Below are 14,225 nucleotides of genomic sequence, written 5' to 3'. Positions count from 1 at the left end.
TATATCAAGTAGTTTGCTTTCCTCCATTTCTTTCATTTGTGACCTGTTTCTTTGTCTCCACATTTTGGCTGCTTCCCTGTGTTGATAGAGTGGCTTTGTGTGCTAGGTGTCCTATAGGGCCCAGTGGCTCAGCCTCCCTAATTATCTGAGGTGGACACTCTTGGTGCACCCCTTTGTGGGCTGTGTGCACAGTCTTGTTGTAGTTAAGCCTTGATTGCTGTTGGTGTCATTGGGAGGAATTGACCTCCAAGTAAATTGGCTGTGAGGACCAATTGTGTCTGCAGTGGGAGAACTTCTGTGCTGGAGACACCTTTATGGGGCAGGACTTGCTTCAGTGGGGCTTTGGCGCTCACTGAGTCTGCCCCCTGAATTCTCCTCTTATGGATCTGAGGAGTTGTAATCTGGATGGTCTCATTCTGACCACTGGGTAGACTGGCTCTTGGATCTCCAAGGAGCAAAATCTGCATCTGCAGATTCCTCCTCTTTGTTTGGGGTTTGGAGATGCCTAGATGAGGCGCAGCTGTGAAGTAATGCAGGCTGCTGACGAGCCTTAGGCCTTCTTTTGGAAGCTCTGTGGTTCTCTGACCCAGCTACAGTTTGACAGGTTTTTAGGCGGAGAAAGGCCAGGCCATTAGTATGAAAAAGCCTCTGCGCAAAGCTTGGGTGGGGTTGTAAATTGGGTTGGGCATGGTCTCAGTGAATCACTGGGCAATGCAAACAGCAGTGATCGCTCGATGGCCCTCCCCTTGGATAGGTCCCTGGGTTTCTGTGTCCTGTGGCCCCGTGTAGGAACAATGAATGCTGCATGCACCTCTAGGAGAAAGCTGCCTCCATGCTCCGGCCCGATGCCAGACAGTACAGTTTCTCTCTGTATGAGTCTGGGTCCCCAAATTCTCGCCTGGAGCTGGAGTTCAGAGGAGTTGGGAGCTTGTATCTCCCTCCCAGTTGAAAAAGACAACAGTGTACCCAGCTGCCAGCCCCTTTCCTGTGCCTCCATACCTCCACCCTTCCACACCTCTGCACCTCCTACTGGACTCAGTGCTTTTCTCTTTCCTTCTAGTTGTAGAATTTCCACTCAGTCAGCCTTCCCGTGGTTCTGGATGATATTTGTTTTGTCTTTTAGCTGTATTTTTAATGTGGTTGTGCGTGGCAGCAAGTTCAGGTGTTTACCTATGCCGCCATCTTGATCTCATGTGGGGGTGGGGCTTTTTAAAGAACCCCAAACCCATCTTCCCCTCTGGTGGCTTCAAGGCTGCTGGCTTTCAAGGCTCTTGTGGAACTGGAGAGAGGAAGATTGGAGTTGGTTGAGTTAAAATGTCTTGAGCCCACTATGCTTACTGAGGTTCGACATTTTCATAAATAGATGTTCTTGTAATTGTTACAAGTCTTTGGTTCATTTCCAGAGTTCTGAAAAAGTTGGCTATTGACAATATTTTTGTTTATTTTTCACATAGATATTCCCACTACACTATTCTGAAAGTCCCTCCCAGACAGTTTTTAAGTATATCCCAGCATTCCTCTCTGCTGGGCCCTTTCAGGTTTTCAGTGTGCGTGTTGGCAGTTCCCAGACGCCAAGGATGTGTGGGGAATGCATATTAAGTCCTTGGTTAACTCATTTCCAGGATCTCTCTGTTAAATTTCTGGCTAGTCATACAGTGGGCAGCATAACCCCAACCAGGACTGCAGCCTCAGGCTAGGAGAGGTGGGCTTTTCCCATTACCCACTGGAGGTGGGTTTTTCACCCTCTGGTCCAAATCAAGGCAGCCCCATCTAAGTGATGCTACCTGTGCTCACAGCCAACTCTGCTCTTGTATAACTCTCTCGTTCATTGAGATGGATTGGGAACTCGTGGTAGCTCTAGGCAAGAATGTCACAGACTTCCACTGTACTTACCCAAAGTTGAGCAGTGTTTTGTGAACATATGCATCTCAATTTATTCTATGCCTTTGGTATGTAGGGACTCGAATGATTGTTTTTGACAGTCTTATCTCATTATAGAGTTGTATTTTAGAGAAAAGATTTATTGATCTCTTCCCTCCATCATTGCCTGAAGTTATGCCTATGATTTTAAATGTCTGGAATATGTAGCGCATTTAAAGACAGCATAGTGGAGTATATGTGAGAATTTAGTGGAGGAAAAACAAGGTTTATAATGAACATGGGTCTGGCATTCCTAGTTATATACATTGCGATTGTTTAATACGGTGAACTCAGAATGAGTTTACTGCCCCAGGTGAATGGGGCCCTGCATAATGCTTATTCTACTATCAGAGTATACCTCTTGTTTAGAGAAACAGAAAAATCTTTTTTGTGCTTACATTTTGTGATAAATTGTAAAGATATGACATTGTTGATGGAAGTTATATAAGGAAGACTTAAATACTATTAAAAATTAGGCTTGCTTAATTTGTTTCACATATTAATAGTTGAATGTCCAAGCCTGCTACACTATAAGCTGTGATAGAATTTACAGAAGAAAATACACATTATAATCCAACTTAACAATGCTCTTTAATAATATAATAATACTAATATTTTAGTAATTTGTAGTTGATCATTAAAGACTGTTCAGGCTAAAATGCTGAGGATACTGTGAGGTCTAAAAATCTGTGCAGTTTTGCACAAATTAATTACCTAGCATAAGTAATATCATTTATAAATTGCTAAGACCAGTTGTTATTTTTCAGTGCAATTTTCAGTTTTGAAAGAGATATCAAAGGTCATTTCTCAAGAAGCAAGATTATTTTTGAAGTTAAAATGTAGACTATATTCTAGCAAGCTGAATCCATCAATATGGGAATGGATTATACCCAGTAACCTGGGATTTATCCAGGAATGCAAGGTTAGTTTGACATCTGAAAATCAATTAACATAAACAATAACATATATGACACAAATGCCCACTCATCTGAATAGACACAGAAGAAGCATTTCACAACACTGTCCTTTCTGGATCAAAACACACAATAAACTGGAAGTAGAAGGGAACTTCCTCAATCTGATAAAGAATGGCTATGAAAAACTACCTAATAGCATATGTAATGGTGAAAGACTACATGCTTTCCCCCTAAGATCGGATATCCACTCTTACTATTTCTATTCAACACTATGTTGGAGGTTCTGGTCAGGACAATTAGGCAAGAAAAGTAAATAAAATGTATCCATATGTGAAAAAAGGAAGTAAAACTCGCTATTTGCAGGTGACATACTGGTATAGAAAATACTAAGAATCTACTAAAAAGTGATTAGAACTAATAAATGAGTTCAGCAGGGTTGCAGAATGCAAACAGGATAAATATACAAAATAAACTATATTTGTGTGCAATAGCAATGAAAAGTTTGAATGTGAAGCTAAGAAAACAATTCCACTTATAATAGCATCAAAAAGAATAAAGTTCTTAGGAATAAATTTAACAAAAGAAGTTCAAAATGAATTTTAAAACTACAAATTATTGTTAAAAGAAAATAAAGACCCAAATAAGTGGAAATCCATCCTATGTTCATGGATCAGAACACTTAATATTGTTAAGATGGCATTACTTCCCAAATTGATTTATAGATTCAATGAAATTCCTTTTGAAATGCCAGCTTCCTATTTTGCAGAAATTTGCAGGCTTATCCTGCACTTTATATGGAAATGCAAAGAACCCAGAATTGACAAAACAGTCTTGAAAAGAAGAAAGTTGGTGGACTAATCCTTCTCAATTTCAAAACTTACTACAAAACTAAAGTGATCAAGACAGTGCCACTGTGGCATAAGGATAGATACACAGGTCAATGGACTGGAGTCAAGAGCCCAGAAATAGACCCTTACATTTATAGTCAGTTGATTTTTGCAAAGGTGCCAAGACAACTCAATGGACAAAGATGGTTTTGGAATAACTGGATATCCACCTAAGAAATGGTGGATTGATGTTGGACCCCCTTCCTCATACTATATGCAAAAATTACATCAAAATGGACCATAGACTTAAATGTAAGAGTTAGAACTATAAAACTCTTAGGAGAAAAAGATAATCTTTGTGACCTTGGGTTAGGGAAAGCCTTCATAAGTATGACTACAAAAGCACATTTTCTTATTGGCTCCCTTTTTTTCTTATTGATTCAGGGAGGTCTTAAACACATTTTAGGTGTTATCTTTCTATTTAAATTTAATATTTGAATTTAATTAATATTTAAATTACAGATGCAGAATGTGAATAGTGTGAATTCCCCTGAGAGCACCCCTCCTATTCCTATTCCTCTTTCCTCTGCCTCAGCTATTCCCTGTTTGGGGGGGGATGACATTTCAGGCCCTTTATGTCCCTTTATACACACGTATGTACGTAGAGAAAACATCTTATGTTATTGTGAGGGTTTCATTTTTCAGTAATTGCTAAGGACACATTTCAAAATCCGAACTTGCTTTTTCATGAATAATATTGTCTAGGTCATCATTCTTTGTTACGTCGCATAAATCTAGCTATTATGTTTACCTGCTGCATAATATTCTGTATGTGGCTGTAACAGAATTTGTTTAACCATTCCCTATGGATGAACAGCCCCCACCCCCATTCCAAGTTTGTCCTGTGTATGAACAGTGCTGTGGTTACTATCCTGGAGCGTATCTCCTTGGGCACACTGATATTTTTTTCATGGAAGATTTAAAGCAGGGAGAGTTAGGGGCAGATGTGTGTATCAGAAGCCACTCTGGCAGCAGAGGGAAGGAAAGGGGGTTAGGTTGGAACCAGTTAGTAGGCTATTGCAATAGTCCAGGTGAAAGAGAAAATGAATCTGAACTGATCAGGTGGTTTTGGAGAGAGAGGGGACTTGTGAGAGGGGTTGCAGAATGGGAATTCACACTATTCACATTCTGCATCTGTAATTTAAATATTAATTAAATTCAATTAATTAAATGTGCAGAGCGGTTTTGATTCTCCACAGACTAATGTCTAGTGCAAAAGTTGAAACAAAGATTCTTTCTTTTCATGGATTGAGCCCATACGTAGATTTGCCAGGTATGAGTACAATAGTGCCAGCTCTAGCAAAGTCCCCTGCATTGCTTGTCCCCAGGAGAGGAGAGAGTTAGCCCAGGGAGGGTTATGGGTAATAGTTATCACCCTGTCAGTCAGGACTCAGCCTGTGCTGGGGTCATGGGTATGTGTGTGCTTGGGTGTATGCGTGTGTATGCGTGTGTATGCGTGTGTGCATATGTGTGGTCCCAGTGACCCGGAATCCTGAGGAGTGTTACATGGCTTTCTTTTTTCAGGAAAGAGACAGCGATTCTACTAGTGGTTTTCAGAAGGTACTACAGTAGTCACCTTACTTTGCCCTGGATAGGGGGCCAGCAGACATCTTTTATGGGGCCTTTTTACTAGGACATCTCCCATTTTTATGGGGCATATTTCTTGATCACCTTAAATTACTTTGCTGAAATATCTCCTGATCTTCAGTTCAAATGTGGCCTTTGGGGCCAAATCCAGACTATTGCAATAAATGAAACTCCATCATCTTTTAAAATAACATGTCAGGCCGTTGAACTTGAACTGATTTAGGGGAGAGTCTGGTAACAAAAGGGAAAAGGCTTTATTAAAAGGTATAATCTGCCAAGGCCCCTTGACAGAGATTTTCTGGGTCTTCTCTTCCAGTAGAAGGGTTGAAATGACTCCATGTGGCACATGAGACTGGAAGAGAAAAGTAAGAGCCAAGAGTGACTCTGAGTTTGTAATTCAGGTGGCCAGAAGGATAAGGTTATTATGGTCCAAATGACCATATATGGAGGCAAGATAATTCTGTGTTGGAATACAGCTTTAAGTTTACATTACCCATAATTCACGGGGTTCTGCAGAGAAACAGAACAGTAGTGCGCGCGCACGCGCACGTGTGCGTGTGCACACACACACACACACACACACACACACACATACACACATACGAGATTTAGCATGAATCAAGGAGACTAAAGTCCCATGATCTGCCCAGGAGAGCCAGTGCTGTGTCTCAGTCTGAGTCTGAAGGCCTGGGAACCAGACGAGTCAGTGGTGTGAAGTCTGAGTCCAAGGGCAGGAGAAGCCCGTGTTCCAGCTCAGCAGTCAGGCGGAGAGGCAAATTCCCCCTTTCCCTGTCCTGTTCTATCCAGGCCCACAGTGGATTGGGTGATGCCCACCCACATTGGGGAGGGCCATCTGCTTTACTCTGATTCGAATGTTAACCTCATCCAGCAACATCCTCACACACACCCAGAAATAATGTTAGCCAGATATCTGGTCAAGTTGATACATAAAATAATCACCCCCCATAAGACAGATGAATCCAAAAGGGCTTATAGCTCAATCGATAGGAGAGGACTCCCAAGTGTGCAAGTGGGAGTTAAAGCTTTGAGAGAGAATGGGCTCCCCAGGGAGAAGGTGTGTCAGTTGAAGTGGAACATCCATCTCAGGGGAAGACAGAGGAAGAAATGCAGTAGCCAGTGAGGCAAACAGAAAACCAGGGAGGAATTGGGTTCTAGAAACCTGAAGGAAACAGTTTCAAGGAGGAAAAGATGAAATAATTGGCATGTCCAGCAAGATAAAGGTTAAATTAGTCCTTGCCCTTGGAGGTCAGGAGGTCTTCATTCACCCTTACAGGCAAGTTTCTAAAGAGGAATAGAGACCCTCCTCCAAGGAGACTGCCTGTAGTGGCCTATAATACTTTTGTTTTGTGCATATAAAAATGTTTTAATTTCTTTTGAAATCAGTAGAAAAATACAGAGCTCCTAGGTCAAATGAAATATCTTACATATATAATATTTGAATACTCAGCTATAAAGTTATAAAATATAATAAAATATGTCATTAACATGTAATGGCTACATAATTAATATGTAATTGCTGGAGGAAGGGGCAAAAGTACCCAGGGCCCTTGAAATCATAGTGCAGCCCTGGTTAGGACTTGCCTGGTCTACTTAGAATAGAGTGGACTCAGTCCTAAGATCTTCAAGTTCATAGAGCAAATTTAGTCCCTTATATGGATGCGGGACCTGGGGCCCTATAGGCTGTGCTTGACTGAAAGCCACACGCTGATGAGCTGTTAAGGTCATATTTAGGTCATCCAAACCACTGGCTGATACTTCTTGCCACATGCCATGCTCCCTGCCTGAAGAACCTTTCAAAGTAGTAACTTAGGTTAGTATAGTTTCTAAGTATATCTTGTTTGTTTTAATTATTCAATAGATGCTTATTGATGCTCCATTCTCCTGTCATTTGTAGGGAGGTCACCTGTGAGTGGTTGTAAGGTGTTGATTTCATTCTCTGATCATTCTGGATAAAAATTTATTCTGTCATTAATAAGGAAAGTCTTAAAGGGAGTCAGGGGCTAGTGGGTGAGCCCATAAAACTCTTAAAGGGGCTAAGAACTGCCTTACAGATCTTTGTGTTTTAAAATGAAAATGTATCTTGAGACATTTGGTATTAAGAAGATTCTCAGGTATTAATGTATTCCCTTCCTTTCCGACCACTAGGCAACATTTTTAGTCCTCTGCACACATGTCTTAGGCCATTGTCTACTCATTACCCTGTTGGATTAGAGACAAGTGAAGAATTGCACCGCTGAACAATCAAGTCAGATAAAGCCACATTCCCTTCATTACTTGCGAGGAACCTTTCCAATTCCCAATGCTATTTTGCTCTCTAGACCTCCTTTCACCTAGCCAGTATTGTAGTTGCACACAATTGATTCAACAAATATCAACTGATTGTCTTTTATGTGGGGGGCGTTTTTCTAGGGTCAGGGAATACAGACATGAGCTAAGCAGGCAAACCCTGCTCTCAAGGAGCTTGACTTCCAATGGGGGCAACACTAGACTTGTTTAGACCCTGTTTTCTATGTTGAGGTTCTTAAAAGCTCTGGATGTGTGTCAACACCCCCACACATAATAGAAGCCTCTTTACCGGATGTAATTAGGACTAGGTGTTTTGATTACTTAAAACAATAGGGTAAAGCTGGGGATGTAGATGTCTTTATTGTTATATTTTTAACATGTAGCCTCTTTCTTTGAAGATGTATTCAGTGCCTGGGATGCTGAATTGAACTTGTTATAAACCATGTTGAGAATGTGCTGCCTATGATTTCCAGTTGCCTGGGATTACAGCAGAGCGTGCACATACATGTTTGTCAGCTCATCTGAGCCCAGGATCCTACATTATTTTTGTGTGTGTGATTTTTTACCCCCTCCCAGTCTTTCACAATGATCTTGACCACACCTGGTGTGAAGTCAATTAATTTTCAACGGGGGCTTCAGTGAGTCTTCCCAAAGGATTTAATCTAATTCCTAGAAACTACTATTGCTTTTTGCTCTCGTGAATATCAATATATATATACTATTTAGGCAGGAAAGCCTAGCAGTTAGAAGCATGGGCTGTGGAGCCAGACTGCCCAGGTTCTTATCTGAGCTCTGCAACTTTAGCTTAAAGCTGGGCCATGGCCTCAGTTTGTTTCATTAGAAAAAGAAGCCTGATGATCACACAGACCTCGAAGGATTGCTGTGAGAATTACATCAGTGAGTACAAATAAAGTCCTTAGAGCAATGTCTGGTACATAGCGTGTGCTAGCTGGTAATGTCACTGTAAATATTTAGTATAGAGGCCCAGTGCATGACATTCATGCACTGGTGGGGGCGGTCCCCCAGCCTGGCCTGCGCCCTCTCGCAGTCCAGGACCCCTCGGGGGATGTCCGCCTGCTGGCTTAGCAATGCTGCAGATGTGGGAGAGGCTCCCGCCACCACTGCTGTGCTTGCCAGCCATGAGCCCAACTTCTGGCTGAGTGGTGCTCCCCCTGTGGGAGCGCACTGACCACCAGGGGGCAGCTCCTGCATTGAGCATCTGCCTCCTGGTGGTCAGTGCACATCATAGTAACTGGTCGTTCTGCCATTCGGTCCATTTGCATATTGAGTTTTATTATATAGGATTATGTAATTGTACTTACTATCAGATACAGCTGGTGTAAGCAGTTTTGGAACAGACAACACCATTTCTTAGCTGAATACTGGTAAAGTAGAACTGAGACCTAGAGTGAGTGGCGTGATCTCTGTCAGTCAGGGAGCTCTGCAGAGGGACCAGGGTCTGCTACCCCAGCAAGTGGATAAGTGGATAAGAGGTTACGGTCTATGTGTAACTGATCCCTCACTTGAACATGCTGTAGTTCAGAACATACATCAGGATGCCTGGCTATAGATTCCCATCTTATTTTTTGTTCAGTGAAACCCATTCACATGCTACTTCTCCTTGTCATTCTTCTCCTGAAAAAGAGAGACACAGACAGACAGACAGACACTGGCCATCTTGAGTTCACACTGCACGTTGTAGTTTAGAGTTTATTCTACAGGGTGCAGAGAACTGGCCACCATGCTTTCTTTTGAATTTGGCAATTTGTGTGTTTGATGGAATCATATTTACTTGCTGATCATCTAAACCAGCAGATGGAAATGAGCCTAAATCAATGAATACAGCGAGCAGGATTTCTGCTAGTGGGTTCGCCTCCCCCATTTAGAGTTCTGGCGCACCCTGGCTCTTGGGAACGGAGAGTAGCTTTTTGTGCCACATATGTCTTTGTTTTTATCCCGCTGTGTGTGTGAGAGGGCATGGTGACAGGCAGCATATAAATAGCTTGCTTCCACTTTTATTTTTAGTGGTGATGACTTTTTTTTGAAATGGGATTTCTCATTTAATAAGTTATGGAATGTAATTACCACCTCGCAGAAATGAGATGCATCCCACTCATTTGAAACTCAGTTAAGTTCAGGTCTTGGTGATGAAATAGATAACCTTTAGGCTGCTCCCCCTCCCCCTCTCCCTCTTTTCCTCCCTTCATCTCTTCTGTATTGGAATGATGAAGGTTTTAAGTGCTTCTGAAGGGACACGTTCTCTAGGTGGCACACGTTTCCTGCTGGTAGGAGGCGCGGGGAAGTCCTGCCATCTCAGCTCTCCCATTGTTCAGAGCCTGTAGCTGTAACTGGAATTTTCCCTGTATCTTCATTAAGTGGTTGCACACGGCCTTTAAACTCTCCACCTGGAAAACCTGCAGCCTTCATTAAACGACCCTCCTGCTCTCTCACATGTTGGTTTCTATGCTTCCCCAGGCAGTAGTGTTCCAGAAAGGCTGCATGTGGCCACGCGGCCTTCATCGGGGTTAATCACTGCGGGGCGGCCAGCGTCTTCCTGGGCTACACTTCTGCGTGAACAAAACGATCCCAGAGTCAGAGTCATCTTCAAATTTTTATGAATCAAGCTTCGAGTCACTGGAAACTATTAACCCTGCCGTAGCCCACGTCCTGAGCTGCCTGAATGTGATTGATGGAGTGGAAGAGCAGTGGCTAATACTCAGTTTGGGACTTGGCTTACCTGCACCTGCCCTCATTCCCTGCCTCCGCCCTACGGCATGGCTCTGTTCTCACCACCTTAGTAAGTCTGTGCACACAGGGCTTTTCATCAGAGTGTTTCTTAGGCGATCTCCTCCCAGTCCAACCACAGACAGCAGGGGGTGGGGGTGTGTGGCCTTTTGAGAGCATGGTGGTGACGGGCCTGCTGGGAGATGCTAATGGTGGAGGGAGAGGAACTGTCTGCTCAGGCTGCGTTCAATGGTCAGTCTCAGGGGGTGGGTGCTGCTGTGCTAGCTTTCCTCGCTGCTGTCAGGGTCAGTGCTGCAGGAGGAGGTTCCTCATGTAATATTAAGTGGATGCATTTAGATTCACAGCGGAACTTTCAGGGGAATTTGTGTGTTTCCTGCGAAGCTGAAAGTGCCTGTTCTCTGCTCCATATGTGCCAATTCTGCCCCCGCCTGTAGAGGCCAGCTCAAGGGATCCACCTCTTATGGTGGGTCCTGTCTGTGCACATGGGTTTCTCCCTTCCCTGAGCTCATAGGCGCTGACGCTGAACCACACAACCTACATATCGGTCCTTGATTGTCCTGTCCTCCTAAAAGCTTCCTATCCTCTATCCCAATGAGACAGAAGCTCCTGGAGCTTGAGCTTTGGCAGAAAGCCAAGTAGAGCAATATGAGAAGAGGGGATTATTATAGCAGTGCCTTTCTCTCATTCCGGAGATATCTCTACCTATGCCTGTGCCTGTGCCTGTGCCTATGCCTATGCCTATGCCTGAATGACTGTCTTATATGTGCACATTTATGGGCTGTGAGGGCTGCAGGAAAACATAAAATTATTGTTCCTCTAAAAGCTAAATGGGAGGGCGCAGCTTATGTAAGAGGTGGCATTTGACCACGGTGGGAGTCTTGAATGTCAGGCTGTGGAATTCGAGCTTTATTGGGTGGACATGAGGGAGCTGTGGACGTTGGTAACTGGGAGTGTGTGTTGCCAATCTGGCTTTAGGCAGACCTGTCTGGGAGCTGTGGGCAGGACCTGGGAGAAGCCTGACCAGAGGTGTGTGATTAGCAGTCACAGCAGCTCAGACTGCAGCGGCAGTGGTCTCGCCAAGGTGGCCTCTGGGAGTGGGAGGAGAGTTGGGTGGGAGATTTCAGGGAGGGGCAGCAAGCAAGAACATAGAGTTAGAGACAGACTTGCTGGTTTGGCCACTGATTCTGTGACCTTGTGCAAGTTGCTTAACCTTTTTGTAGCTTCCCTAGGTCCTTGTTTGAAAATGGGGACCTCAACCTTAAGCTTCATAGGATTGAACTGGGTGTGGCTCATCCATAAGTCTTAGAAAAAAATAAGGATCAGGCATGGGACTGGAGAATAGAAGGAAGCCTGAAAGATGATGGGAATTTCAAATCTAAGTGAATGATGAATAAGAGCAAGTATATTTATCTTTAAAGCTCAAATCATGTGGGTGTTGTCATCAGTACTGTGGCCATGCGTGCTCTCTCTCCCTGAGGCTTCTTGAGGGTAGGGGTGCATCTTATTCATATTTGCATCACCAGTGCACTGCACACAATAGGCACTCAGTGAGTGTTGAGTGGGTCATCCTTTTTCGTGTGTTGCCTCTTCTTTGATCCTCACCTTCCCATGTTACCTGTTCAGTGGCCAGACCCTTCTGTATCTGTCTGTACATCAGAGCTCAACCAGGCCCCTGCTTCTGGATGTCTTGACCTTATGCATGAACTATTTAAATAGCCTCATAATTACACACTCTGCCTTCTATCTTTGTTTTGTCCAATCTATCTTAGGGGTTGCTGAATGCAGAGTAAACTTTTATTTTTTTATAAAAGAACATTCATTGGTAAATCACAGAGGAAGAAGTGATTCCTAGAAGAAATGGGCTTAGGAAACAAGTTATAGAGGGAAAGGAAGAGGAAGGGCCCTTGGAGCTTGGAGCCAATGGTAACTTGCCTGGGACATGGAGGGGGTAGGGGAAGGGAAAGGCACGGGTATGCTCCCAGGAGAGAGAAAGCCCAGAGTAAACTACTAAAGCACGTCTCACATCCCCTCTAATATGAAGTGGCCCCCATTCCCGACTAACTTACACCTGTGCTCCTTAGTCTGCTAAGACCCTTCATGAGCCCCACACTTCAGTCCAACTGGTGCTCTTGCCTCAACCGGGAATGGCTGCCTCCTCTCCCAGTTTTTTGCATAACCCGCTTGCCACTCTTCCGTACCATCTCAGATGTCTCCTATTCCCTGCAGCCCTTCTTGATTCTGCCTTTATCCAATGACAAATCCTACGGCTCTTTGTATTCTCACCACAGGCAAACCTTACACGGTCATGCATTTGCCTTACTCTATGGTGTGTTTTAGGGACCAGGGTCCAGGTGATTATGCTGTAGGTTCTCCAGGACGCCCTCTAGCAGATGTCCTTGGCCCACAGTGGGCATTTAGTGAATGTTTGAGGGGAAGCCTCTCCGGAGAGGAGCTGGGGTATGGTTGCCTTGGTGGCAGGCGTGTGCTGGTGGCACCCCCTGTGCCCTGGGGTGGTTGTCTTTCCTCTCAGATGTGATGCTGCTCCGGTTTCATCTGATTTAGGAGCTGTAGGTCAGACCCCAAGGTGATGATTGTCTCTGTGTTTGGCTAGTTTAGCAGTGGGGACAGCCGCCTACATGGCAGAGTCCCGTGTTTCCATCCCCTGCTTTCTGGTTCTCTGACTCACTTCTTTCTCTTGGAGTTGCCAGGGAATGTTTTTTTTAAATTCCATTAACAACTTCACAGCTTCCCAGGCTGGCAGCCTGACTGATGGTTTTCTCAGAGCCCTATGTGTAGTAGGATTTTTGGAAAGACAACAACAGCCTTCATGTTCACAGGATGAATTTTCTTGCACCAGGAGTGTTAGTTCTAGGACCCCAAGTGGACTTGGCTGTATTGCAGGCTGGGTATGAATCTATCTGGCATCGAAGGGACTCACGTTCAGTTTTTCTCTGGGCTTCTGGAACGTTTTACCTCCCTTCAGATGTGGTGGTTTACAGAGAGATTGTAACTGACAGGGTTATTTTTCTTGAAACACAACAGGGACCACTATGGAGCAGCTTTCCTCCTACAAGTAAATTAGATATAAACACTCTGCAGTAATTGGATTTGAAGAGCATCCCTTCTTGTAACATGTTTGAGTACCTCTCCATCAGCGCTCAGGAGAGGGTCTCTGAGCGTTCCAGGATTTTGGCATCATACGGCTAAACAGAGTCTTTGTTGCCTGGGAAAGGAATTCCATCAGCCAGGAGCCCTGGGGGAGCATTTGGGCCTCTTTGGTTAAGGAACTGCTTTCTTAGTTGGAGTCCTAGTGTTTCAGCATTAGAAGTGAGGAGACAGGTACCTGATGCCCTTGCAGTGCCATGTATCTGTGTGTTCGGGACTCTTTTGTGTCTGCCTGGTCTCTGACGTGGATACATACACCTGGACGTGTGGAAAGGCTGGTGGATACATACACCTGGGCGTGTGGAAAGGCTGGTGGATACATACACCTGGGCGTGTGGAAAGGCTGGTGGATACATACACCTGGACATGTGGAAAGGGTGGCATCGAGAGCTGTGAGTTAGGCAGGGGTGCAGGTTTTTTGTAGATGGTACTCTCATGGGGGTGATACTTTGGTTCAAGGTCAAGTGTGGGATTTTTTTTTTTTTTTAGGACTTTAGAGGCCATACTTTTTTAGGACTCTGGGACTAGATATTAAATCAAAGATTGACTCTTATTTTAGACCCCTGTTATTCCATTTCCTTATTTTGCCCAGGTCTCCTGGGCAAGGAAATGCCATTCTGTCTACTGGTTATAGGTGTGGAAAGGAGAAAAGGACCCTTCTAGATTTTTCTGCTGGATTAAATTAGCAAATATAAAT

This window comes from Myotis brandtii, unplaced genomic scaffold, assembly GCF_000412655.1.
Source record: "Myotis brandtii unplaced genomic scaffold, ASM41265v1 scaffold278, whole genome shotgun sequence".
Taxonomy (NCBI): domain Eukaryota; kingdom Metazoa; phylum Chordata; class Mammalia; order Chiroptera; family Vespertilionidae; genus Myotis; species Myotis brandtii.
Note: the sequence above shows the minus strand (reverse complement) of the source record.